A 26,811-nucleotide genomic window follows, 5' to 3' on the forward strand; every position below is an offset into this window, starting at 1 on the left:
CGTACCGGGGCACGAACCCGTGTCCCCTGCATCGGCAGGCGGACTCTCAACCACTGCGCCACCAGGGAAGCCCTGTATATCCTTTTATACTCAGTATTTTGACTGTATGGAACATATTCTTAAGAAAAATTTAGCTGCAAAAAAGTCTTTTTTATTTTTACTTTTTCTATACTGTTTTTTTTCTCAAAGCTATTATTTATTCTGTACAAGTTTCCACTGTACATCACACATTTTTCTACTCTTGCTTACACAGTAAACATGTGTGCACCAGCCCTTTGGCTCAGGTTCACAGGTCTTCCCTGGAGAAGGGTGTCAGGCCAGTTAGAAAAAAGTCTTATATTTTATTCAATAACCTAATTGTTAGAAATATTATTGAGATTATTCATTTTAAAGTATGTGTGTCATATCTGTGTGTGTGTGTGTGTGCATGAGAATAATGCAGGTAAGAAATTATACATAAGACCTAATTTGTGGACTTCTGCAGATAATGCTTAAAAAAAAGATGACTATTAGATTATTTTTCTTCCATTCATTTTCTACTGAAGCTATATAGTTTGGCTTAAAGATTTAGATTCAGTTTTAATGTGAAAACATTTAGAGTTCTACCAGAGAGGACACTTGGGCCCCTGACTGCTTGTTCAAGAGAGAGCCCCAGCTGCTGCTGCCACTGCCTCATCTCCAGTGCTGCCTGGCTGTCGGACTCCTCTGGGTGAGGGCGTGGTCTTTCCCATGTCTGCCATAGAAGGAGCATCAGCTCCAATGCCCAATCTGACCTGACAAGACACCAAAACACTCTAGCTCCTCTCATTTCTTGTGCACTCAGATGATATGTGGCCTAATAGAGTGTGGGATTTGATGTCTTTAGTGACTTCCTAGAAAGGTCCAGGCAACACACATGAAAGTGCAGGGCCACTAACAACTCTTGGGGCGAACTTTGACCAGTGATCCAGGAGGGAGCCTGAAAATTAATTCCCCTCACTTTTTTCACTGCAAGGGCTGTTCTGAGGCACAGTGTTTTCTGAAAGCCTGATTGAAATGTTTCCTACATAACTGAGCTTCTTCCCCTTCCTCAATTCTCTTTTACCTTCACTCTACCTGCCTAGGTTTGCACCTTCCAACGAAGCCTTAACAAGTAATCTGCCTCAGGCTCTGTTTTGTAAGTAATCAGGGTTAAGAAAGCAATTATGTTAATGCAGTTAGGAACAAAAAAGTTTTTAGAGTAAGAGGGAAAAAAAAATATATATATATATGTAGGTATGAAAGCAAAGGTAACTAAAAAAAATCTTGTAATTCAATTCAAATTGGAAATATCTGTATGAATTGACAAAGAAAAAAAACCAACCTCTTAGTTTCCTTCTTTTGTTCACTGAAAAGCAATCATAACTTAATAGTCATAAGCATATCTATTAACTGGATTATGGTCTGTATTTATTACATTTTCACAAATGCACCTGAAGAATGATGGTTTTTAAGTCTAGGGCAGGCTTTATAAGATTAACCTGAGATTTTGGGGAGGCCACAACGCAAGCAATCAAAGAATATGAGTTATGTTAAAAGGCCATAGATAGACACTAAAATGAAGAAGATCTGAATAGCCAAAGACAGTAAAATTTGAGCATCAAAAAGAATAATGAATATAATTTATTGGAACACATACATTACGTAAAAATCCATAAGTTCATAATACATGAGAGAGAACCAACAAAACAAAACTCAATTCATTAATCACTTTATTTAAAAGCAAAAAACTAAGAATAAAAATTTATCGTGCTTTTCCTTTAGAAACTAAATTTGGAGATAACCAAATATCCCTGGCTAATGAGGGAAAGTTCTTTATGAAGAATTCTCACTGAAAGATGTTAATGGAATGATAAATTAGAAAAGCATGATTTTGTAACCTCTAGTAAAATAATTGATATTTATTTTGGATCTTATCAGAAAGTGAATTTCCAAGTTGCTTCTCTAAGAAAAGAGTTTCCTATAATAATGAAGAGATTGTGTAAATAGATTAAAGGTATATTGGTTTATAACCTGGAGACTAGGAACTTTTTAATAGCAAACTATATTTGTGAGGATATTTGTTATATATTGTTCATGTAAACCTTTAAAATGTTTTTCATAGAAAGTTGATTTTATTCACCAGATCTGTGATAATTTAGCCACTGATTATGACCTCATTGATTAAGCTCCTAATAATTAGAGTAGTATTAAAGGAAAATGCAGACTCTTTTAGCATGTGGAGCATTGCTAAAATACTTTCTTCTCACGAAATGTTATTACTATTCTTTTAATGTTTCACAAATTTACGTCATCCTTGCACAGGGGCCATGCTAATCTTCTCTGTATCATTCCAATTTTAGCACATGTGCTCTTGAAATGAACACACAAAATGTTATTTTAAAAGTAGATTAAATCTGGTTCTGGCAGATTCAATTTAAAGTTTAGAGTAGAAGCTTAATGGATCAGATCAATGTTCAATGTTTCAAAAGTAACTGGCCACAGTGTGAAGTGTATGTTGTGAGTAGGAGGTCAGGTAGACAATGTTTTAATGACCTGAATGTAGTTAGTGGCAGAAAGAATGGAGATGGTGATCTGAATTTGAGAGATGTTCCAGAAGTAGAATTAATAGGATTGGTCATTGATTGGATGGGGGCAGAGGGTGGAGAAGAGGAAATGTTAAAGGGAAAGTCAAAATATGTCCCAATGTAATAGTTTAGGTGAATGCTTACAGACTGCAGGGGGTTGAGCAATGACTAAGAGATGAGGAAAAGCTTTTTGAAAGCCTTGTATCACCGTATAACAGCATGACATTTAAGGCATTTAAAAGTCTGTCCTTGCACTGTCCTAAGGATCTAAGAAGTCAGTGGTACAAATCCATTATGCAGTTTCCCACCTTATGTTTTTATTTATACCATTTTTTCCTGTATGGAATAATCCCGCCCTCACATGTGCTATGTTAAATCACTCTGGTTCTTCAAAACTCAACTCTAGTATACATCATCCCCCAGAAGAGGTCAATTATTTCTTTTTCTGTGTCTCCATAAATCTTAATTCAAAACTTTACTACAGCCCTCATAACATCATGTTATTTTAAATCACATGCTTTGGTCTATTCCACGAGAATATGCTTAAAGTCTCAACTTGCTTGTTACATGAATGAAAGTCTCCGTAAGTAAATTGCTTTGTCTAATTTAACATTAAATAATTAGGATGCATTTACCTACTCTTGTCATTCACAGTGCTAAGCTGCTGCTGATGCAACAAGTCAGACTGTTATGGTCCCAGCCCTCTCAAAGCTAACACTTAGTAGAGGACACAGAGGATCAAAGAGACTAGTAAGAAACAGGGTGTCATAAGTTCAATAATCATTATAATGGTGGTGATGACAATGTTAGCTATTGAGTACTTTTATGTACCAAGCATGCTTCCAAGCACTTATACATCTTACATACTCTAACCCTCACAGAAACTCAGTGACGGAGGAAGTACATAGTACTTTTATAGACGTTGGTAAGTGGACACATAACCAAGACTTTGGGAGACGGTGAAAGCTTCCCAAACACAGTGATTTCCAAGTTAAGACCTGAAAAAATGACTCGGGATTAGCCAGGTAGGAAAGAGACAGAGGAAGGCGGTGGGGGGAATGGAGATAAAGAAGAGGAAGGAGGAGGAGGAGGAGGAGGAGGAGGTGTATGTATGTGTGTGTGTGTTTACGTGAGAGTTACAGAAAGGAAACGTGTTTCTAACAGGAAACAAAGGCCAAGGGCCAATCAATATATGTATTTAGCGGACATTGGGCTTTCTACTTCTGAAGTCAGACCATCGGTATCATGGAGCTTAATTCCTTTGGAAACTGTCACAAAAGCTAAAAGCTGAACCGGATCCTCATTTTACAGATATGAGCACTGAATCCCAGTTAAAGGAAATGAGTTCCCAGTGCAATGCAGAGTCACTGGCAAGAGCTGGGTTCCCAGGGCCAGGCTCTTTCCAGGACACCATGCTGCTGCCTCTGTGGATCGTTAAATGGTTTCTACTTCAGCCAGCCAACAGTAAATGTGTGCAGTGTTTTATGATTCCCAACCACCACATTCCAATTCACGTTCTTCTCTTGATTATTATTTAATAGGAAAAATATAAATTATGAAATATAATAGTACATATCTGTACTTAATCTCTAAACAGATGTGATCTAGAAAGGATTCTGCTCAGTCTTCCCCTCAGCACATCAGTTCCACCATGAAAATGTGTCATGACTTTTTATCTTGCAGGCTATAATTCCATCTTCATCACATCCCTGATGGACAGTCTTAGTTTCGTCTTATTTTGAGGTGGTTTTTATATCAGCTGTAAGACCATGATGGCCTTTGGAGACAGTTCCAGTTCTGGGTCTGCCACTAACCAGCTGTGTGACCTTGGGCCAGTTCCATAACATCTCTACAGTAGCAGCTAGCTAGACACATTGAGTTCCTGTGGAAATTAAGGAGCAACATGCATGCAAAATACAAAGCACAGTGCTTGGTACCTTGTATGTTTTGAAAATATTTGAGTTGTGAGATATATTTTTAACACCAAATCATAAAGTCACAGCTAAAAAAAAATCAGCTACCTTAACCGTTCCACTTTACTGATAGCATCTGTAGACTGGTAGAGTTCTTACTTGCCAAAACGAAGTATCTGTTTAGTTCCTACCACGAGACTATGGACTTTGTAAGAGCAAAGCCTGTGAATTTCCTCTATATGCCGGCAATTACCACTGTGACAAGTATATAGTGAACGTTCATAAATATAAAAATTGGTTGAATTATCTAATTATTTGGTGTCTGAGCCAAGGCTAAAACTCAGGCTTCCTGACACCCAATTCTATTATTATTATTTTTTTCACTATACCAAAAATTAAGGTAAAATAAACATCACTGATTCTTCATTTCGTAAAGCATATTCTGGGGAAAGTTGGGGCTTAGAAATTTCAAGGTATTCTGTGATGTTCCAATTCGTTGCTTTTCATTCTGCCTGAACCCTTTGGTACAAATTCACATGAATATTAATAGTTGGGAAGGGAATGAGGCCCTCAGTTGAGCAGTTAGGAAGTGAGGCAGTGCTTCGTGTGAATGCCCTGCTGGGTGGTGGATCCATGGCATGGCTCAGGCACTGGGTTTATGCATTTTAAATTGCTTTCTTTATAACTCTAGTCCAGAGGAAATATCATCTCTGAGCCAAACTGGGGCAGGGCATTCCAACCCAGTGAAGTGGAATTTGAGAAATCTCAAACAGGCATCATACCCCTTGAACTTGGCTACTGCTAACTATGTAGAAACATATCCCACAGTGAGCCCCTTCCACATACTATACTTACCAAAACCATTACGTTATAAAGAGAACATGAACAAATGTTATTTCCAAACCCACTTAAGTTGCTTAAGCTGTGGAGTTCCTGGTCCTAATTTTAGAAGCAGCATCAATAGCTGCTGGAAATACTGCTGTGTCTTGCAGATGTGAAATACCATAGAAACCTGACCAGTTTCTCTTGCGATGACATCAGATTCTCCTAATAATCGAGTGCAAGGTTTTTTGGATTCATTTACTTAAAAAAAAAAAAAAAAGAAAACAGCCACTCTTGGTGCCCCAAAAAAGTGAGCAGTGGTCCCCACTCCTCCCTCTTGGGTCAATGATAAAACATACACGGAACACATGACTCCTGTCTGCCAAATATGGCTGGAAGTATAACATTATCCTTTAACTTAACATTGATAAAGCAATTTGCTGTAAGAATGGGGGTGATGTGATGGTTTTCAGACAGTTCACTGTGCTGACTGCTTGAAAATGCACACAATTTAGGAGCTGACAGGTTCAGTTCTCAAGTGGAGGAGGTGCAATGTGATGTTTTGGCACTGGTTAAATAGTCATTCCTTCCACTGCCCGGTCTGTGGGAAATACGCTAATAGCTTATTGCTATAGCCTTTGAACTCCCAGGGCAAGTGAAGCCCAAAATTCCATAGCCCTGATGCCAGTGGGTCTCATCACATTTGATGGATGCAAATTTCCTCGGCTTTAATATTTCCACTGATCTGGAAGGTATTAACAAGGGATTTTTAAAAATCACAAACAGAATCCTACAGAATCCAATCTTGCTCCAAGATTCCATTCAGTTTACTCTTACTAACATTTAGTCTCTTTGATATGGAAATGTCTCCTGACTTTTCATACTCCATATTGACAGCACATATTTTAGCTCCATCATCACCCAACAAATTAAAGTGAGGCTTTAAAAACAGTATGTTTCTTTATATTGTATTTTTCATCAAACAAAACAAAAGCGGAGAAAAAATAATAAACCTATTTTTGTGGAATAATTTTCAAAGTCCTTAATACTAGGAGAGCTTATATTTTTAAGGAAAGGACAGCCAAAGGTCTGGTTTGGCATAGGGAATAAAACTGCAAGTTAAGCAATGGAAACAGACTAATTTTTCCCAGTTACAAAAGAAAGAAAGAAAGAAATCTATGGTGTGTGGTAAGGTGTCCCTCTTATGAGGTTCATGACTCAGACTGGAAAGCTCACTGAGGGATAAGAAATCATTTTTACTGGATGAGTTTTTGGGATATGTTTGAATGTATACACTGAGCAAATATTTTAAAGTATTAAAACTTGGAATGTTTGACACAATTGAGATTTGAAGTTTACTATGTGGTTTCCTGTAACAGTGAGGGTTTTTCTTTTCTATTCTGGTTTGTGTCCATGTTGCACTTTTATTTTTCTTTCTGGATGGATGGGCTACCAGAGGAAGGGAGGGTAAAAAACAGATTGAGATAGTGCACAAAATTTTCCTAAGCAAATACAAGGTGTGGACTTTGTTGTTGTTTCTGTCAGATGATGAACTACTTGGCCACATAATAATCATGTCCATATTCTCATTATATTACAACTTTTTGGTATCATTGCATGCCAGGGATTTGCCCTTTATGGATATAGATACTCTTTCTCAATCAGACAACCTAGGTGAATAAATATGTACAAGTTGCTGTAATGCTGGAAATCTACTCTGGCAGCCCATCTCGTGGTTGGACTGCTTTTAGTTGGTCTTCATTTGAGGATAATATACTGAGCCAGGTCACAGACATAAACATTAACCCTGGCAGTGCAACCTTGTTGGCTTGTACCGTGCTAGAATTTGAGGTCTCTTTCTAGAATTAAGACTCCAGTAGTGATTTAAACCAAATTAATCACACTGGCCATATTGGTTTAGTTCAACTTCAGGATGTCTTAATTTGGTCAGAGGTGCATTCACCAGAAATTAAAATAAACAGAAGAATATTTGTTATTCTCTTACAGAAATGCAAAACTAGTAAGTATAATATAATTTAATCACTGAATTATTCAAAGTTTTCACCAACTCTTCATTATTTAAAATATGTCTTGTAGTAAGAATGTTCGAGCCTATTTTAAAAATATATATGTAATATATATTTGTATTTATAAAATCATTGATATTTTAAAATTATTAAGCATCTTTTGATTAAATACAATATTTTAAATTACTTCATCTGAAAATAAAGTTTACCCACAAATACTAAAAATTCTGTAAGCGAAATAATTCTTTTTTGTATTCCTCATAACATCCAGCATAGAGATTAGCCAAAATTTGTATAAGGAAAGAAGACCATAGGGATGTTGGATTAAAACTAATGTAAATTTTAGGTCCTATATCTGTCAACTAGTGTCACAATAATGCTGTGTAACAAAGCACCCTAAAACCCAGTGGCTTAAAACAGCAATCATTTATTCCTGCTCACCAGTGAGTTCTTTTCTGAACTCATCTCAATATTGTAGGACCTTATCAAATGCATCTGGTTACAGTCAGCATATTTTCAACTTTCAGGCTGGAAATCTTCTCCAATGCTGGCAGTTCAATAGATACCTCTTTTCTTTCTTTGGCGTTGTCAGAGGTGACAGTTTTACCAAATGTTTTGACACCAGATAACATTTTTCCAGATTCTTGTCAAAGTTTCTTTGCTCTCTGCCACTTTATCCCCAAAAGGATGTCACATATTTCAAGTATTTGTTATGGCAGCACCCCACTTCCGGGTACAAATTTCTGCAGTAGTCAATATTGCCACAATAATACCACTTAGCAAATCACCCCATAAAATTCAGTGGCTTAAAGTATCCTTTATTCTCTTTTGTGTGTTTGTAGGTCAGCTAGGGCTTGGCTGACCAAGCTGGGCTCAGCTGGTCTCGGCTCCAAGCTGGGGATTGGGTCCAAGTCTCCTCTAGTCGCTGCTGTGGGTTAGACTCAGGTCTCCTCCATGTGTGATGATTCTGGGGTCTAAGCTGCTACTGCTTTAGCTATCCAAGGCTAGCTCTTCTCATGGTAACTGCAGAAGCACACAAGCCATGGCCAGACACAAGCACATCTCCCTCCTCTGCTTATGTCACATCTGCTCACATCTTTTTGACCAAAGCCAGTCACATGGCTGAGGGTTAGGGAAATACACGTTGTCTACCCCAAGGCCTTGGCAAAGTACAGATGTATGTTATTACTAGAGAGAACTAAACAATTTTGATCAATAATTTATTTCAGTATAGGCCCCTCTGTTGAAATTTCACTGAAATAATCCAAGGTATCATTATTCTGCCAAAGATGATGGGAAGTGATAACCTATTTTTCAATTCCACATTTGGCATTCTTATTATATTTTCTAAAATATCATGCCAATAGTAGGTAATATTAAGCCAGTTTAATAATCTTATAATGAACCAGATCATAAAGTTGAAAAGATTTCTAAAACAATCGAAGCAATCATTTGTGCATTTTATAAAGCTTAATAATAGTCTTAGGAATTAATGAAGTAACAGCCAAAGAAAATCATCATATCTGACTCTACTTTTTAACTTATTTTGAAAGATTCTTTACAATACAATACCATTAGAAAATTTCTGTTAATTCCTTCTCTCAAAAACACCTGGCAAGCTTATATTAATGATAAGCTTTCTGTCTGAAATCTAATTCTTTATTCTGTCATAACCTGCATACATTCTGTTGGGTCCTAAATGGTGAACTGGCAGTGACAGTAGAAAGTAACCACAGCCCAAAATTGTATTGTTCAAAGGGGATCAAGATACTCAGTCTGAATTCATGCGGCAGTCATTGCCCAAGGGATCTACCTGGATGGGCAAAGGCAAGACAAACAGAAGCTTTGAACAGAGTTTAATTATAGGGGTTAAACGCAGTTTTGTTCCTAGATGCAGATGGAATGTGTCCATGTTGAAACTGGCAGTCGCAGAAGTGCAGAGGCTCTTTCTAATAACCCTGAGAGAGGAGGCCAATTTGGCTCTGTTGCAGGAATACTTCAGATCTCATTTATTGACATGAAAGAAGATTCTAAGAGTCTACCATTTTGTTAAGGATTGGCTAAAAAACTAGTCCTGTATAATAAACAATTGTCTGGCCTTTCTCCCTGGTTCCTGAGAGGTATCCTATAAATTTCTGGAATTTCTGGAGTAATAAGAGTATTTTTGCTATTCATGGTGAGCCCCTAAATAGTTTGTGATCGTGAAGCTGACAATACCAGAAACACCAACCGTGTCATTAGAGAGTTGGGGTTTTGAGCCATGTGCTATCAACTGGACTTCCAGGGAGGGAAGAGAGGCTGGAGTTCAGTCACGTAGCCACTGATTCAATCGATCATGCTTATGTAATGAAATCCCCTTAAAACTCTGGACATCAAAGCTGGAAGGAACTGTCTTGTTGGCAATATTCTGTGCATGTTGCTAGGCACTGATGTGCTGGGAGAGTGATGCATTCTGACTTCACTTGGAGATGACACTGGAAGCTTCATGTCTGGAACCCTCTCGGACTTCACCCTATGCACATCTTCTTTTGTTTGGTTCTGATTTACATCTTTTTTTTTTTTTTCTCTAATAAAACTGTTCTCATAATGCTTTCCTGAGTTCTTTGAGTTGTTCTGGACAGTTATTAAAACTGAGGGGTATTAGGAACCCCAAGTTTGTAGTCAGTTGTTCAGAAGTGAGGGTAGCCCTGGAAACCCCAGATTGGTGGTCTAAGTCCAGGCAGTCAGCATCGATATTGCAGGTGGTCAGAGTAGAGCCTGCAACTGTAGTAGCTGCCCCTGGAATGAGAATGGGCTGAGATAGACAACACATACTGGTATCTGATCTCCCTTAGGTAACAGGAATTAAATAAGCACAAGAATTCAATAATTATGTAAGTGATAAATAAATAATATTGCAAGTATAATTATTATTTTAACTTTTATCCCTTTAAAGTGCTTGAAGAAGAAAAAAATATTTACCAGTTATACAATATATAGGGTTGTGACATCATTTATCTGGGTTTTTTCTTTATCCATTCCCATTGTTCTGTGCTCTGTTCTGTGTCATGGGGGGCTAGAAGCCTGGAAACTGCATTTCCCATCCACCCCCACCATCTTGCTAGCTGGCTTCCTATTCCTGCAATGGGAGGTGGTGGAAAGATATAAACTGAAAGGACACGAGACATATTTCTTTTTTTTTTTTTTTTTTTTTTTTTTTTTTTTGTGCTAGGCGGGCCTCTCACTGTTGTGGCCTCTCCCGTTGCGGAGCACAGGCTCCGGACGCGCAGGCTCAGCGGCCGGCCGTGGCTCACGGGCCCAGCCGCTCTGCGGCATGTGGGATCTTCCGGACCGGGGCACGAACCCGTGTCCCCTGCATCGGCAGGCGGATTCTCAACCACTGCGCCACCAGGGAAGACCGTAATTTCTTGCGCTTTTCTCTTGTAGGCTGCGCCTTGGGCAGTCGTGGAAACAACAGCAGAGGTACAAGCTCCTCCACAGGAGTATGGACTCCACATTTCTGTTCAGATTTCTTTGTAGAGGTGGTAGAAACAGGAGGTGCTTCAGATGCTCCTAGAACACAGCAGCTATAGCTACAGGCTTTGGGATCTTGCAATGTCAGTCGCGATATGACCTCCTGGTTTCCTTCAACTGGTTCCAGTGGCAGCAGTTACAGCAGCCTCAGCTACACAGTGACCATGGATCTGGGTGATTTTCCTTCCTCCATTCCAGGAGTGGTAGCAGCTTTGTATACTTACTAATATCTGGGTTACTTCACTTCTTTCCTTTGGGTCCTCCAGCCATTCTGTCACTTTTATATCCAGTTACTTGTATCTGTCTGTTTGAAATATCAATATTTTCCTGAACAGACACAGACTAATACAGAGGGCAAGTAATATATTCCTGAAAAATTCTGTCAAATGGAATTTTTACAAATCAAAAAATATTTTATGTAAATAGGAAAATTTTATTTTAGAAGTAAAAACATGAGGCCTTCTGAAAGTGATACACCCATTTCTGATTCAAGTGCTCATTACATAATTTATCTGCTATACAATATTTTATTTTATACACTGCTTTTGTTTCTTTTAAAAGCTTGTGATATTGTGATTTATAAGAAATATATATTTGGTCATTCAGATGACCAAAATATATTTCTTATATATATTTGGTCTTCTTCCAATGTTCCTGACCCTAAGCTCCCCAAACCTTTGGAATTTCCTAAGGGTTGAGAGTAATAAAGATGTCTTTTGTTATGTTAATGAGGCAACATCAGACTCCACCTAGGGATGGGGTTGGTTGCCATACGAACCTACCCTGTGATTAGAGGGTTGAAACTTTCAGTCTCACCCCACACCTCTGGAAAGAGGAGAGGAACAGGAGGTTCAATCAGTTGCCAATGACCATTTATTTAATGCCTATGTAATAAAGCCTCCATAAAAACTCAAAAGAACTGGGTTCAGAGAGCTGAGTTGGTGAACACGTGGGGATTTGGGGAGAGTGACTCGCCTTAGAGGGCATAGAAGTTCTGCACTGCCCCTTCCCACATACCTTGCCATATGCATGTCTTTCATTTGGCTGTTCTTGAGTTCTATCCTTTTATAATTAACTGGTAATCTAGTAAGTAAAATGTTTCTCTGAGTTCTATGAGCTGCTCTAGGAAATTAATCAAACTGGAGGAAGGATTGAGGGAACCTCTGATTTACTGCCAGTCAGTTAGGAGTACAGGTATCAACCTGGACTTTTGATTGGCATCTGAAGTTCAAGGAGGGGTCGTTGGAACCTCCAATCTGTAGCTGGTTGATCAGAAACACAGGTAGCAGTCTGGGCTTGAAACTGAAGTATGCAGGTGGCAGGGGAGAGTCTTGTAGGACTGACCCCTTAACCTGATGCTCTCAGGATATCTGATGCTATCTCTGGGTAGATAGTGTCAGAGCTGAGTTGAATTCTTGGACACTGTGTATAGAACCCCTAAGATGACCACTGAAGGAAAAGTCAGGAAGGATGCTGACTTACCAGGATTGTAGTTTACATGCATCTAAAAATGGAGACGAAAGGGTAAAAAGAAGAAATCCCCAGAACTTGAAGCTGTTACCTAGGTCTCTTTCACCCACTGTGAAGCACTGACCAACAACTATCACCCAAATACAGGTTACTCTTTCCTCCTGTGACACCTCAGTCACAGGGGACAATCAGATGAAAAGCAAGTGTTCTACAAATATTTATGTTATTGTAAAGCTAGGAAAGATTCATGAAGGAAAAGAATGCCAAAATGAATTTTTCTCTGAAGCTTTATTTTACACAATATTTTCAGTAAAAGAAAAATATTTTTAAAATATTTGGGTTTGTGCCGGGTTGGGACTAGAACGAGGTGAGTAAGGCATTTGCCTTGGAAGCTAAATTTAAGGGGCTGCCAAAAACCTCTGGTCATCAACATAAGTAATATTCTTATGCAAGATTTTTAAAAGTCACAATTAGTGCAAAAAATCCATGAGGGATAAAATATCAAAATGTTAAGGAAAGACAGAAGCAGTATTACTGTTTTTTCCTTTTGCCTCAGCCTTCAATATAGCTTGGCATGTCACTGATTTGTTGACTAAAATTAGTATATTTTACTTTATTTTATTTATTTATTTTTTTTGCGGTGCGCGGGCCTCTCACTGTTGTGACCTCTCCCGTTGCGGAGCACAGGCTCCGGACGCGCAGGCTCAGCGGCCATGGCTCACGGGCCCAGCCGCTCCGCGGCATGTGGGATCCTCCCGGACCGGGGCACGAACCCGCGTCCCCTGCATCGGCAGGCGGACTCTCAACCATTGCGCCACCAGGGAAGCCCTGTATATTTTAAAAGAGTATTTTTCAAGCTCTTTTTTTAATGTAAGGAATTCAAATTCTAGAGTTAAGATCTGAGAAGTCAAAAAAAGTATTTTTAAAGACTCTCAATGTCCAAGATTGCTTACAAAAAATCTACTTGGTTAGTCATTTTCTTTAGCAATGGTTGAAAGCCAAAGGCAATACTCTTATAAATCCAATATGAAGAAATATTTTTAGGCTCAGAAATTTAGAGCAAAGTATTTTTTGCAGGGCCAAATTCATCTCAACCTCCTGTAGAACATTTTTGTTATTGAGTACAAAGTGCTGCCAGGTGCTGAGGATAGTGATGCATACAAAGTGTTTTTTCTTAATTTTCAAAAATGCACTTTGAGTCCAGTGCTTTTGTTTCACAAACAGAACCCTGGAGGATAAAATTAAAAAGTAGTTTTCTTATCAGCTTCTCTAGCAAATAGGGGCTCATCTTGTCAGTCTCTTTCCTACTTTGTAAGATGGGAACAATTTACCAACTCTCTCTTACGTGACATAGACGCTCTAGGGGTCTTAAAGTCTAGGAAGTGCTTTGAGCTACGGAATTTTTTGGACTGTAGGCTCCCTAGATATAGCGTCTTCTCCTCTGCTGTGTCCCACAACCAGGTTTAGCACAAGGAGTGCTGTTAAATAAACAAAGACCTTGGACTGCCACCCATGGTCAGAAGACCAGCATTTAATACTGACTCCATCTCTTGGTGATTGTGTGATTTTCATTAAAATAGTTAATGGGATACTTAACCTCTTTGGGCCTCAGTTTCCTCACTGATAAAACACAAGGTGTAGTCATTAAATCCAGCTTTAAACAGATAAAGTTGTTGTCTGTAAGTTGTTGTGTCACCTAGTACAAGGGTCAGCAAGTTTTTTTCTGTAAAGGACCAGATAGTAAATATTTTAGGTTTTGCAAGCCATATGGCCTCTATCACAACTACTCAGTTCTGCTGCTACAGTACAAAAGCTGCCACAGACAATATGTAAATGAATGGGCATGGATCGGTTCCAGTAAAATTTTACAAAAACAGGTGGCTGGCCAGATTTGGCCCTTAGGCCATGGTTATGCCAATTCCTGACCTAGTGTAACATAGTATGGATGTAAGCACGTAGAATATCTTTTCATGCTAAAGATTACTAGACTCTAAACTCCATGAGAACAGGAGCTTCTCCTGTTTGTGTTCATTATTGATTGACTCTCTAAGAGCTTAATCAAAGTCTTTCACTTTTTCAGGAGCTATTAGCTTCTAAAGTCAGTGGTGCCTGGAACTTAATAACTGAATGAAAAATGAGATAGGTATCTTTCCATTCTAAAAATTCTATAAGGCATAAATTTATGATAAGACTTTATACCTGTTCTTTCCACACTTGTTTTTACACAACTGACAACTGGTTTGGAGTCTTGCCTTTTTTTTTTCCTCAGCATAAGATCAGTGATAGAAAAAGAGGTAGTGCTACAATGATTAAAAAAGGAAATGCACATAATCTGGATATTATGTCATTTATGCCCAAGCTCATAAAAAAAGTGTTCAGCCCCTGAGAGTAAACATCATATATCATTGTGATGTATTAGAAACAAAGGGATTATGAACCAGCTCTGAGGTAGTCTCCCAACAAAGTAGTATTACAGGTATGGTACCATCTGGATCTTGTGAAATTTGTATGTAAGCATGGTGCTTAATATATAATTTTAATGGAAATATGACATAAATCATTAAGCATTTCTTCTTTTCCTGGACATCCTCTGTCTTTTCGTTCTTTGCAATCTCTCTTATGAATGCTTTGTTCTAGAGGTGTGGTGTTTCTGAAGTTATTAAACATGCAGGAGAGATTGTATCTGAAAACTGGACTGAGCAAAAGGCTAATGTTGTCACCGAATAGAGATATCATTCACTGACAATTCTGCCTTCGGTGGGTCTGTTAATCTGTAAGGAAAGACATGAGGCTTCCTACACTGTTATCTATGAAAGGCTTTCACAAGAATAAGAATGTGTAGAAAACAATGGAAAAGTGGAGTTTAATGTGGAGTTCTTTTACTCTTCAAAGAATTTTTTTAAATTACACATAATCCTACACAAATATATTTTAATTTCAGAACTTTTAGAAAATTCATACTTAGAAGTTTGTGATCTTAGGAAAATGATAAAATTTTAATGTGAAAATTAAGGTAAATGTTAAGCAGGCAAAATTTAATATTCTACATTAGCCTTACCCAAGAACAGTATGATAGAGACGATTTTTCAGTTCTATTTATTTACATATCAAAAAGTTAGTATTAAAAAAAAAGTTAGTATATACTTTATTACATCAAAGATTTGTGTTTGGACCTGGGAAGACCACAGAGATTCATTGGAAGGGACCCTAACACTGAAAGAACTTGCCATGTAGTTCAGGAAATAGATTGCATACGAATGACCCAGGGTAGAATGTAAGCAAGAGTGGATGAGGTAAGAAAGAAGCAGCTATGCTGAAAATGGCTGGAGGGGGACCAAGTGTAAAAAGGCCCAGATTTAAGTTTCAGGTTGGGATGTTGTTATCACAGGCAGAAAGATCCCATTTCAAATTCCATCCTAACACATGGTCAATGGCAAAGAGCCCCAGTGGGGCATTGGCCAGAAGAGCAGGGTAATTGGAAAAACTACTGTTAGGTGTTAACTTTTGAAGGAGAATATCAACGAAAATCCTAATACCCAGATTGGAAAAAGAATTCATTATTCAAGATTTGTTTTCCTGGTGTTTTTTTATCTGCATTATAATGAAAATCAAATGTAAAATGTTATTATCTAAGGTGGCACCATATAAAATGTTGATTTTCTGGCATACATCTGGATTACACTTGGAAACAAATCCACCACCATCCTGTTGATGATTGCAGAGTGTAGAAATCAAAGAAAGGGCAAAAGCTGGATTTCTGACTCCAGTTATCAAAGAAAATACGAACAAAGTTAACACCTAGAGTTAACCTCTATCTTAAGATTGCCCCCAGCATTTAGTGACCAGAGTTAGAAGTTCTATTTAAACTTGTAAAGGCTTGGGTATTTACTGAGATGCTAGTTCAAAGCTTGGGAGTCCCCAGTCTTAAAGATGCTGTGGGAAACAGTCTACATGTTCTAATATTTGCTATCCAGAAAAAAAAGGGCAAGATTTATCATTTTTGCTGTTTTCAAATTTTACATAATTAAAACACTCAAAAACTGCTAGAGTCATAAGGTTCCACGTTGCCCCTTTAGTTCAAGGTCATTACAAAACCATATCCTGTGTGGATCAGGGACCAAGTAGATGCAGAGGAAGGAGATTGTTACAACGGACTGGAAAATGGCTGTTCACCTGAGACCAGAAAGGGGATTTTATTAGCACAATAAAAGTCAAATATACATAGGAGCTGCACATTGGAAGAACTTAGAACAAGTGGTGTGCTGCTTTACAGTACCCTGAATGATAAGTGTGCATTTCTATATGGTTTTTGAAAATACCGCAATATGATACTGATTGCAGGGTCACGTTGAAGGAACTGATTTTTTTTTTTTTTTTTTTTTTTGGCTGTAGTTAATTTACCTATCCTTTTCCTGAACTGCCAGTTTTGCGCATTTCATGCAAGCACAAAGCTAGAAAGATAATAAAAGGTAAATGAGTGCTTGGCGTATTTCTCAGACTGTAATGAAACCAGATTAATTGAGAGAGTCAGCAAATCACAGTTATCAATCAAATGGTGAAAGTGGGGGGTACAGATGCCAGGTCTGATTTGTTCTTCTGGTCCAGAGAACTTGTTTTTTGTTATTGATTATTTCTGTTTGGTGTTCTCATTATTCTTAAAAACAGAACAACATACACTGTCGTACTACGTCATACTTACACTTCAACATGAAAGTGTAGGTCAAAGGTATATAGTAGGTTCAATTTTTAAAAGGAATCTGCTTAACAAATATCTGGTCCTAAAAGTGAAAAGGAACATATATACACTACCAAATGTAAAATAGATAGCTAGTGGGAAGCAGCTGCATCGCACGGGGAGATCAGCTCGGTGCTTTGTGGTCACTTAGAGGGATAGGATAGGGAGGGTGGGAAGAAGACGCAAGAGGGAGGGGATATGGGGATATATGTATACGTATAGCTGGTTCACTTTGTTATACAGCAGAAACTAACACAAAATTGTAAAGCAGTTATACTCCAATAAAGATGTTTTAAAAAACTAAAAATTAAAATAATAAAATAAATAAAAAATAAAAGTGTAAAGGAAGCAGATGATCTAATTGCAAATATAAATAAAAAGAAAAGAGCCACTTTAATTAGTGCATCAGTGAATCTGGATAGATTGAAAACTCACTTCCCACTCAACTCTAAAATTATTCCTCTTTGATAATGGAAAAGATGTCATTGCAGTGATTTCAGAAATAATGAATTTACCAAGAAATTTAAGAAAAGAAAAGGATAAACCCCAGGACTTTAGATTTAAAGAAAACATTGTTCCTCTTGAATTTTCATTCACCTCCTTTTCTTCCTCCATTTGATCTTGCTTTTATCTAGAAAACAAAAATAGTCTTTTTTTCTTCCTCTTTTCTAAATAAAAGACTGTTTCTTCTATTCGTACTGGATTCAGAACAAAAGTAATTTTCACTCTAGTTCTAAATTTGTTAAATGTTCAAAAGATTCGAGATTTTTGGTTCCAAACACTTTACTAAATGTAAATGTCGACAAACAAGTCATCCAAGTCTCAATTTTTATCATTTAGCTTCTGATGAAAAAAAGGAACTGGCTTTAACCACAATTTAAGGGAAAGAACAGTTGCTTCTCTCCTACTGATAAAATATTCAGCACTATAGGCAAGTTCCCTTGATGCTAATATAGATATGGTGGACCCAACAGACAGGTGGAGTTGGCAAATACATGTTCATTTCTCTCTTTTATGACTCAATGTTATCATGAGGGAAATGGAGAACATTTCCACAACACAGCTGTGTGGGATTCTCCAGCTCGTCTATCAAGATAACGCAGAGCCTTTTACTCCCCTGCAGTTTGGCAACCAGTACAGATCTGAGTAGGAGATAGAAGATTACTCTCAAGTTCTTGGCTCTACTAGAAGTGCAAGTTGTGTTTCGGAGTTGCAACTGTTATCTATCAGTTTAAGAGTCTCTGGTGAAAGGAAACTCACTACTCTGCAGGGAGACTTTTCTATCTTTGACAAACTCTTAATTTTTAGAAGGGTCTTCATTGTAGTTATTCTTAAACCTGCCAAAGTAGAATTTTTACTTATTATTTCTAATTTTATACTTCAAGTTCACCCATAGGAAATGAATTCTTTTTTCATACAAATACACCCTTAAATTCTTGAAAGCAGTCGTCATGTCCATTAAGCTCTTGTTCTAATTATTCTAATAATTTCTCCTGTGAGGAGGTCTTGAATCTTTTCTCCTTTGGACAGAGTGACTTGGCTCAGCACCCAAAATGTGATCAGATTGTGGAAGAATAAAGGGGGCCTGTTACCCTGGCTGACCTGATGGCTTGCCTTTGTCAACCATAGTTCAGTTCCTCCTCTGGTCTCAGTTCAACATCCGAAAGAGAAATCAAAGATGCTGCTGGCCATTCTTAGGAATCATATTTGCCTCAGGAAGCAACACTGTTAATGCAAACAAATAGTAATAATTTATACTCTTAAATTCCTCCAGAAATAAAAGGATTTGGGGGGAAAAATTAATCCATAGATAAAAAGCCAGACTTGTCATCCACCAACCTTTTACCCTTCCACTTAACCAGACTCAAATGTTGTATCTTTTAATCTCCTTCATCTATGCCATATCCGGTGAGTTTTCTAGTTTCACTCCTAAATATCTCTCAACTATTATATGTAAGTAAAAGGAAAATCGGAACGCAAGATTTCACTGAGACTAGAGCCATTTCTCGATGTGTTAACCTTCCCTTGTAGAATGTCTGTACTTTTCAGTCTTCTTGTGTTCTTTTTTAATGCTAATACATGCTCAAATTACCCTTTCTTCAGAATCAATTTTGGTAGAAAAACTAGAAATGTAACATCAAGATGAAGGGGATGGAAATGGAAAATGAAAATACTATATTTGTTAATAAGGGTTTGAAATAAGAGGGAGAATCATATATTGGATACAAGATTGATCAAATCATATTCTGGTTCTTTCGAATGGGATTTGACTTACTTAAAGCTAACATTTTTTTTGAGCACTTACTCAAGTTATTATTATTATCTCCATATATTATCTCCATATAAGTGATAAAGGAACTTAAACCTAGCAAAGTCAACCTAATTATCACAGAAATCCAAAGTGCCAGAGCCAGGGTCCCAATCCAGGTCATGAGCCCTCCAGAGCTGTCACAATTGACCATTGCTTACAAGCCAAATAATCTCAAGTCAAAATAAGAGCTCCCTGCTCCCTGCCACATAATAAAGCAAAATAAAACAAAATTAGAATTTGGGGCTTTTCTAATATGTCTCTTCCCTCATCAGATTTGTGGCGTATCAAATGGATCAGCCACCATGAACTACTGAACATAGTTATGCTTCTGATGAGGTTTCTTTTCTTTCCTTCTCTTCATTTTTTCCCCCTCTCTGCTCATACCCATATAATAATTGTGGCTGGCAATATTGTGTCACAGGTTACTGTACCCTTCCTTGCTGTACCACACGCAGTTAGAAAATTTGAAGGACTATTTGATTTGAGATTTCTTCAGTGAAGACAATATAAAGAGCAAATAAGCTACATCTCTGCTGTAGTAAATCCACTGCAACATGATATTGTGCATGCTGGCTAACTTCATGTGTTAGGCATCTCTTTTTATTATGTACTCTTGAAGCTTCCACATCCAGGGCCTTACTGCCCTGCCCAGGGCTAGCTAATGCCTAGAGATAGCAAACAACTTACTTGGGAGCATGTTTTTCATGTCAGACTAACCTACCCACAGCCCATAATGCAACCACTTCCTCTGTTGGGCTCTTATGCTCAAGAGGCCACTGTGCCTCTGCCCTAATCATCCCTGGTCAAGGTACCTCACAACCAGGGACAGCCCCACTGCCCCAGGACCTACTGAAATTCTTCAAACTTGCCAGTCCTAAGCCTGCTCACCCTGCCTGGCCTGTTCCTTCCTATGGAAACTGCAATCGAGGATTTTGCCCATGCTTTCCTCCCATTCCCTCTGCTTCCTGGCCGACCCTGGTGCTTTCCCATGTGGCACCCATGGCATGGCATGCCTCCTGCTCTTGGTGTATGAATATACCACTATATCTCTTTTCAATGTCAATTGTCTCCTGAGCTGTTAGCCTCACCATATCTGTATAAAAACAAAGTCTATATTTTAAAACACTCCAGAAAGCCTCAGTCTCACAGCAGGATTCACACTCCCTGGAACGCTAGGTTTATTATTATGAGTCTGTTTGTGCTGGACATTAACAGTGCAGAGTCAGCTGTGACTCCAACGGGGGCTTTTGCACCTGGTTTGGACAACAGCTCATAAATAACTCCACCCATATTAAGGGAGATTTGTTAAGTGTATTGACAATGCATATAAACCCTTTTTGTTACGCAGATGGTTAAATACAGAGACAAGTTATGTCAGTGTTTAAAGCACTAGACAAGGTGAGCACCCTGATGTTTCATTATGGACCTGCCACCAGAAACCACTGTGACCCCAGACAGACTTAGACCCGTCCTGTACTAAATGAGAACATCTCAGTTCTAGGTAGGAGCTTAAAGGTAAACCCAATGGAATGAAGAATTGCAAGATTAAAATATAAATGTTTAAACGCAACTCTGAGAAAAGTTTTGAATGCCTAAAATGAATTCAGGCTGGATGGATATGCTCACAACTCCCTCATAAAGCATTGTTTATTTTCTCTTATGAAGGCTTGCTCTCTCAGTACCCTTTCCTTGCCAGTATGTGACGTTCTCAGGGGCAGTTTCCAATCACCGCTGCTGCCAGCCAGCTGGTCACCACAGCAGTCAATACACTGACCCTGGAGAGTACCAAGACGCCCCACTATCAGCCAGTTTGCATGATGCAGCCTCAGCAATGTGAAAGCTCCAACCGTCCCTGCGCTCTCTGGCTCTAACTTGGCCATTTCGGGAGGCTGCCAGGACAGCACCAGGAGGAGAGCCAGGGGAGTGGTGTGCCAGAGCCAGCAGGTGGCAATGGCCAATAGCAGTTCAAGAGGCAGATTAGTCTTTCCAGCAGTTAAGACAGCCAACAGAGGTGGGAGCCAACACTGCCCTTGTTATCCAATGTATAGGCATTGTTATAAATGACATCGGAGCCCCCTGTACATTTCTCATTGGGCTTGTTAGCCAGGTGGCAGTTTTACCAGAGTCATCAATGCTCCAAGCAAAGCGTATGCTATATCATTTAACTTGCATTTGAGGACAGGGAATTACATTTCTTGGAATAGTGTCTTGGAGACACAATAACAATGATCTCTGGTTTTTATGCACCTGAGAGACGGCCTCTAAATGAGACTTAGAACACTGCTCAAAATTAGAGGAGGAAATGCTATCCAACCATTTTAGAAATTAGAAACCTTAAAATATAGATATGATGCTTTGGAATCAGGGTCATGCAAAACTTGAGGTAGAGTCATAATGGAAATCCAGGAGTTCCGAATGGCATTTTCACACACAAGCCAGCATGTCAGTTGGTGGAGTGTATAAAACTCTGAGTGGTGCCAATGTATGTGTGTCCATGGTCTATTCACCTCAAATGACAAGACTGAAAGACAGTAGAATACAGACCTCTTTTCATTTTGGTCTAGAATAGGAGTATATATGTACTAGAGAAGGGAAAAGTGTTTATTACAGAATTTGTTCTAAATCCCTTCAAGAGCAGAGATAATATAGGAAGCAGATGTTATAAGAGTTGTTTTCCAAGTTGGAAGAAGTTTCAATAAGTTGTAATGTTTCTGAAATGAGAAAGACCTAGCAATCAACAAATATTTATTGCTTGCCTGTAATGAGTTCAGCACTGTTCTGGCGCTTACATATTCGAGAAATACATCTAAAAAAACTAAGACCAACTCTGTGCTTTTAAGGGCGGCATTACAATGTGTTGACAGAGCAAAATTAATGAAAGAATTAGCAGCCAGCCTTAAAGGAGACTGTGTCTAGACTCCTCCTGCAGTTAGGCTAGGAGGAAAGGAGAGATTCGTGAGGCCTGGCATGGTACAAGGAGGCTGCATGGCGGAGAAGGGATACACTTAGCTATGCCTTAGCATGGGTAAGATTGGGCACCAAAGGCCTCATCATACCTAGCCCTAGACTAGGAGTCAGAGTTTCGTCTGCCACAACATAATGATGATTACTATAACAAGCTTCAGTCACTGAGAATCAGTCATATGCCAGGAACTATATTAGAATACTGGTGAACAAGACAGGTTATGATAGTTTTTAGAAAGAGAGAAAGGAGTCTTGTAAAAAGCCTATTTATGCTGCTACGTCCACTCAAATTCCACTTCGATTGCAATTCGTGCTTTGGAACCATCACGGAGGTCCAAGAAATCAAACTTACCCAAAAGAAGAAGGAGACCATATTGCCTCAGTTAAAACTTCCTTCCACCTCCTGTCTTTACAAAGCCAATGCTTCTTTTTATGCTTCTTTAAAAGCATAACCAACTAGAAACAGGGGGGAGCTGATAGCTCTTTTTCACCCTCTTAACCCCCTCAATCCCCAGGGGATAAACACCTTAGCTAAAGCTCTAGGACTCAGGAAAATACATCTTGAAAATCACTGGATGTGCTAATTCATCAAGAACTTTTTGATTCTATGATCCTGAAAATAAAGCCAAGAATACCAGGTGGCAATTTTAAGTTCAGGCAAAGGCTACAGATGCATTGTCTCTAAAATATTGTGCTGATATGCAAGTTTCTGGACCTGGGTATAGGGTCCCTCACTTGCCACACCTCAGTTCATCTTTTTTCCAAGTCAGTGTGAGGTTTTATTATTAGGCTAACATATCCCCCCTTTCTTTAGCTGTTATCAATGTCAACTTGCTAATGCGGGGCTTGCTCATGTTTTTTACTCCAGAGTTGCAAGAAAGGTAGGCTTCAGTCATTTCTCTCTCACAAGAACAGTGAACATTTTACATGACAGAGTCATTTCACACTTCTTCTTGTCTCTTGGCTGTTTCTAAGCAGCATCTAGCACAACTTGTTTAGAACTGTTGCTTCCTGGCTTTGGATTTGTTTCAAGTTAGGTTTAAAAAAAAAAAAAAGGAGAACATTTTGAGCTGACTTCCTCTCTGGTATCATTCTCAGCTCATTTCGTTCCGTTCAGTTCTGAGACACCTGGGTAAACTCGAAGGCATGATTCAGCTCTCTCCTGACATTTGCTAGACCCAGGATAAAGTTCCACTTTGACCTTCATGTTTGAGAATATGGACACTGCTGTCAGAAGGACAGATAGCAGACTGTGGCTGAACAGAGACAGTCACAGTTACCTGCCTGTTTCCCTTCTGGGTGTCATGTCCCTGAGAGAGCAGCCTAGGGGGTTTGGAGGGTGATCTTGACTACAGAACAGGGCCATGTGGACTACTACTGTTCAGGGGTCCTCAAGGGACTCACTAGCTGAACACGGTCAAAGTTACAGGGCTAAGTTCCTTCTGTATCCCTTCTTCCCCCAACTCCCACCTTGAGATAATTCAAAAGGGTGAATTTACATCATAATGTGGAGGCTTTAAGCACAGCCAAATACAATGCCTTCTTTCCAGTCCTCCAGCAGACCAAGCTTGTTTCTGCCACAGGCCCCTTGCCCTAACTGTGCCGCCACCTGGGACTCTTGTACCGCCCATCTTCACCCTTTAGATCTCAGCACTTGAAGAGCTCCTCCTCAGACAAGTCTTCCCTGACCTTTCAGTCTATAGGAGTGTGCTATCGCATGGGACTCTCTAATACATTTTCCTGTTTTATTGTCTATAGCACTTATCAAAATCTGAAATGATCTGGTTAATTTATTGGTTTAATTTACTGCCTTACTGTTTTTTTCATCAGTTGCTCTGTGTTGAAATCAAAGCTTCATGCGATCATTGACCTAATGAATATGTCCCTAACTGTATCCTTGCAATAGTGCTTGGCACATGGTACGTGCCCCACTCCAAGGAGAATGAATAGATGGAATGCTGGTTGCTTTCCTCTGTCATTTTCCAGTTATAGCTCCACTTACCCTCTCTTTCACCCACTCCTTCTCTTTCTTCCTCCTTCCTCCTGACATTGGAGTAGAGAACATAATATGCTGAAGTACAGTTATGGCTAGGAAACCTTGTTCTTTGAGAAGCCTTAAAAATATAATCCCATACATCACCTCTTCCGCTTCCACTCAACTTGAAGGAATTACCCACTTGCTGGAGATCAGTATGTTGGCTTGTTGCTTGGGTTAATTACCCAAGCAACTCTCATATGCATGGGGGAGTGGGATGGCAACAGAGTACAAATCAGCCTGAGAGAGAACAAGCTAGAATTATTGCCTGTTCTTTTTCTCTTTAAACTTGCAAATACTACCATGTAGCTTCTGCATTGCAGATGAGCAGGTGACTTGATTTTTATTATGAGCAAATTATACTTATGACCCATAATGTTGGATCTTTTTGCTTTGTAGTTCTAAATTTCGATTTGCCCCAGTGAACAGAGGAAAAACTCAGAAGCCCAAACAGGTTTCAAATTGGCAGTTGTAGATATGGAAGCATCATGCCTGAGCCCTTTGAATCAGGTAAGCAGAGATGCAAGTTTGAAATACAAGATCTTGACTTATTCTATGTGCAGAAACAGTCTTTTACGTAGCATGTATGAACACACAATCACAAGGTAAGAAAAGAGAAATAGCATTGTAGCATGGGCACACTATCAAAATCAAAATAGAATAGAATAAAATGGAATACAGTAAAATAAAATGAACCCACACTGAAGTACACATCTGCAAAATATCTTGACAGAGCATAATCTGACCTTAGATGCATCCTTCTTATGGGTAGATGATTTTGTATTAGAATCTTTACATAAGATGGAGGGTTTGCTTCAACAGGGCAGCACTTCTCCGTGGAGCCATCCTTTGGCCCATCTGCTAAAGAACTGTGGGGAATAACGTCTGCCCTACTGGCCTCAGCAATCCACTGCATTAATAGAACATAAGTGCTTATGCAATGGCACTGGATCTGTGGCAGCTGTTTGTTCAATGTTTCATGCTTTTAGCCACATCTGCTCTAAATGAGTGTTAATATTGCAGTGGCATCCACTAAGGATGGGCTCTGTCAGCTTTGCTGAGGATCAGTCTGACCCCAGCAACAATGGAAAAGCACTTTGTCCCAAAGAACTATCTTTTAAAATATCCTTATCCTCTTAACCTGCAGGTTACATCATCATACTCTCTCCACCTTCAGCTTTCTCCTTTTCCATGCCCCTCCCCAAATAAAAACCCAAGTCAGTGAATCTCAAGGAGAAAAATTGCATTTATTTCTAGCACCCTGTCCAAGCAATGTCAGATAACAGTTTATTCATCCCCTGGCCGCTGGATGACATTGAAGCATATCAACAGTGACAAAAGTATATTGAATAATTATCTTGAAATTAATACATTATCCCAAACTTAAATAAATGTCATCTGATCAATATATCTTGGAATGGAAAGGGAAGAGAATGTGAAGGGCATCGCTTCATTATTCATTAATTTTAGAGTAATGTAGGCAGATGAAATGGTTATTTCAGAGCACTGCTATTATACTCACTGGCATTTTAAATAACTCCCAATATTTAACAGTATATATCCCCTTGTTGAACAGCTTACAGGTGTTAACACTTTAGCTTCCAGATTCTGCTGTTCTGGAAGGTCGAGTGACAATATTCAAAGGCCATTACTTTTATTTCTCTCTTAAAAAAATGCTTTTCCATTTTCATTGGTAACTGGTAGCTGTAGCGTATACTCATCTTTAGTCCTTATGAAATAGTCTATTAATGTTGCAGTCTTGAGGCTCCTAATTGTTCCATTCATCATATTCCCCAGGACAAAATAAATAACTCGATTATATTTCTGTTCTCTAGTATGCAAATGAGGTATATAGGCTAATACCTCCCAGAACTTATATAAACCTGTGTAGGGAATATTTTAAAGGAAAGAGAATATATACCATGAGGAAGTCAGTATCTAGCCTCATTAGATAAATTATGACCAGAAACAGTGATGAATGCAAATATCCATTCTTAAATATAAATATTCTATTTTTTGCTGTTCTATTTCTAAGTTAGAAGTCAGTATATTTCCATATATGGTGATTGTAATATATTATAAAGACAGCATCACAGTCATATTTGAACAGGTTGACTCGTTCTTCCCCCCCAAAAAAGCCCCTAAAAATCACCAAAAATCTCAGAAATATGACAAAGATATTGTTTACTAAAAAATAAAAGCTTGAACTCTTAGTCTTAGTTAATCATAGAATTCTTCACCTGTGATTAGTAAGAAAGGACATCAGTAGCCACCAAATCTACTGAAATAAAATGATCATCTGGGTAAGTTAAAGAACTCACTTCTTTCTAGTGAGTTCTCACTAATAACTAGTGAGTTATTAATAGGTCATAAAATCTGTAGAAAACAAACAAGTCATTCAAACCATATTTTAAAGAGAGTAGATTACACATTTCT

General features: G+C 38.6%; 1 non-coding gene across 1 annotated transcript; it reads right to left on the reverse strand.

The window, feature by feature from the left end:
- Positions 1-2,277: 2,277 nt before the first annotated feature.
- LOC112062063 (U6 spliceosomal RNA) lies at positions 2,278-2,384 on the reverse strand. Its single transcript, XR_002890521.1, has one exon. It is a non-coding gene; the product is annotated as a U6 spliceosomal RNA (small nuclear RNA).
- Between the last annotated feature and the right edge of the window lie 24,427 nt (positions 2,385-26,811).

This window comes from Physeter macrocephalus, chromosome 7, assembly GCF_002837175.3.
Source record: "Physeter macrocephalus isolate SW-GA chromosome 7, ASM283717v5, whole genome shotgun sequence".
Lineage (NCBI taxonomy): Eukaryota > Metazoa > Chordata > Mammalia > Artiodactyla > Physeteridae > Physeter > Physeter macrocephalus.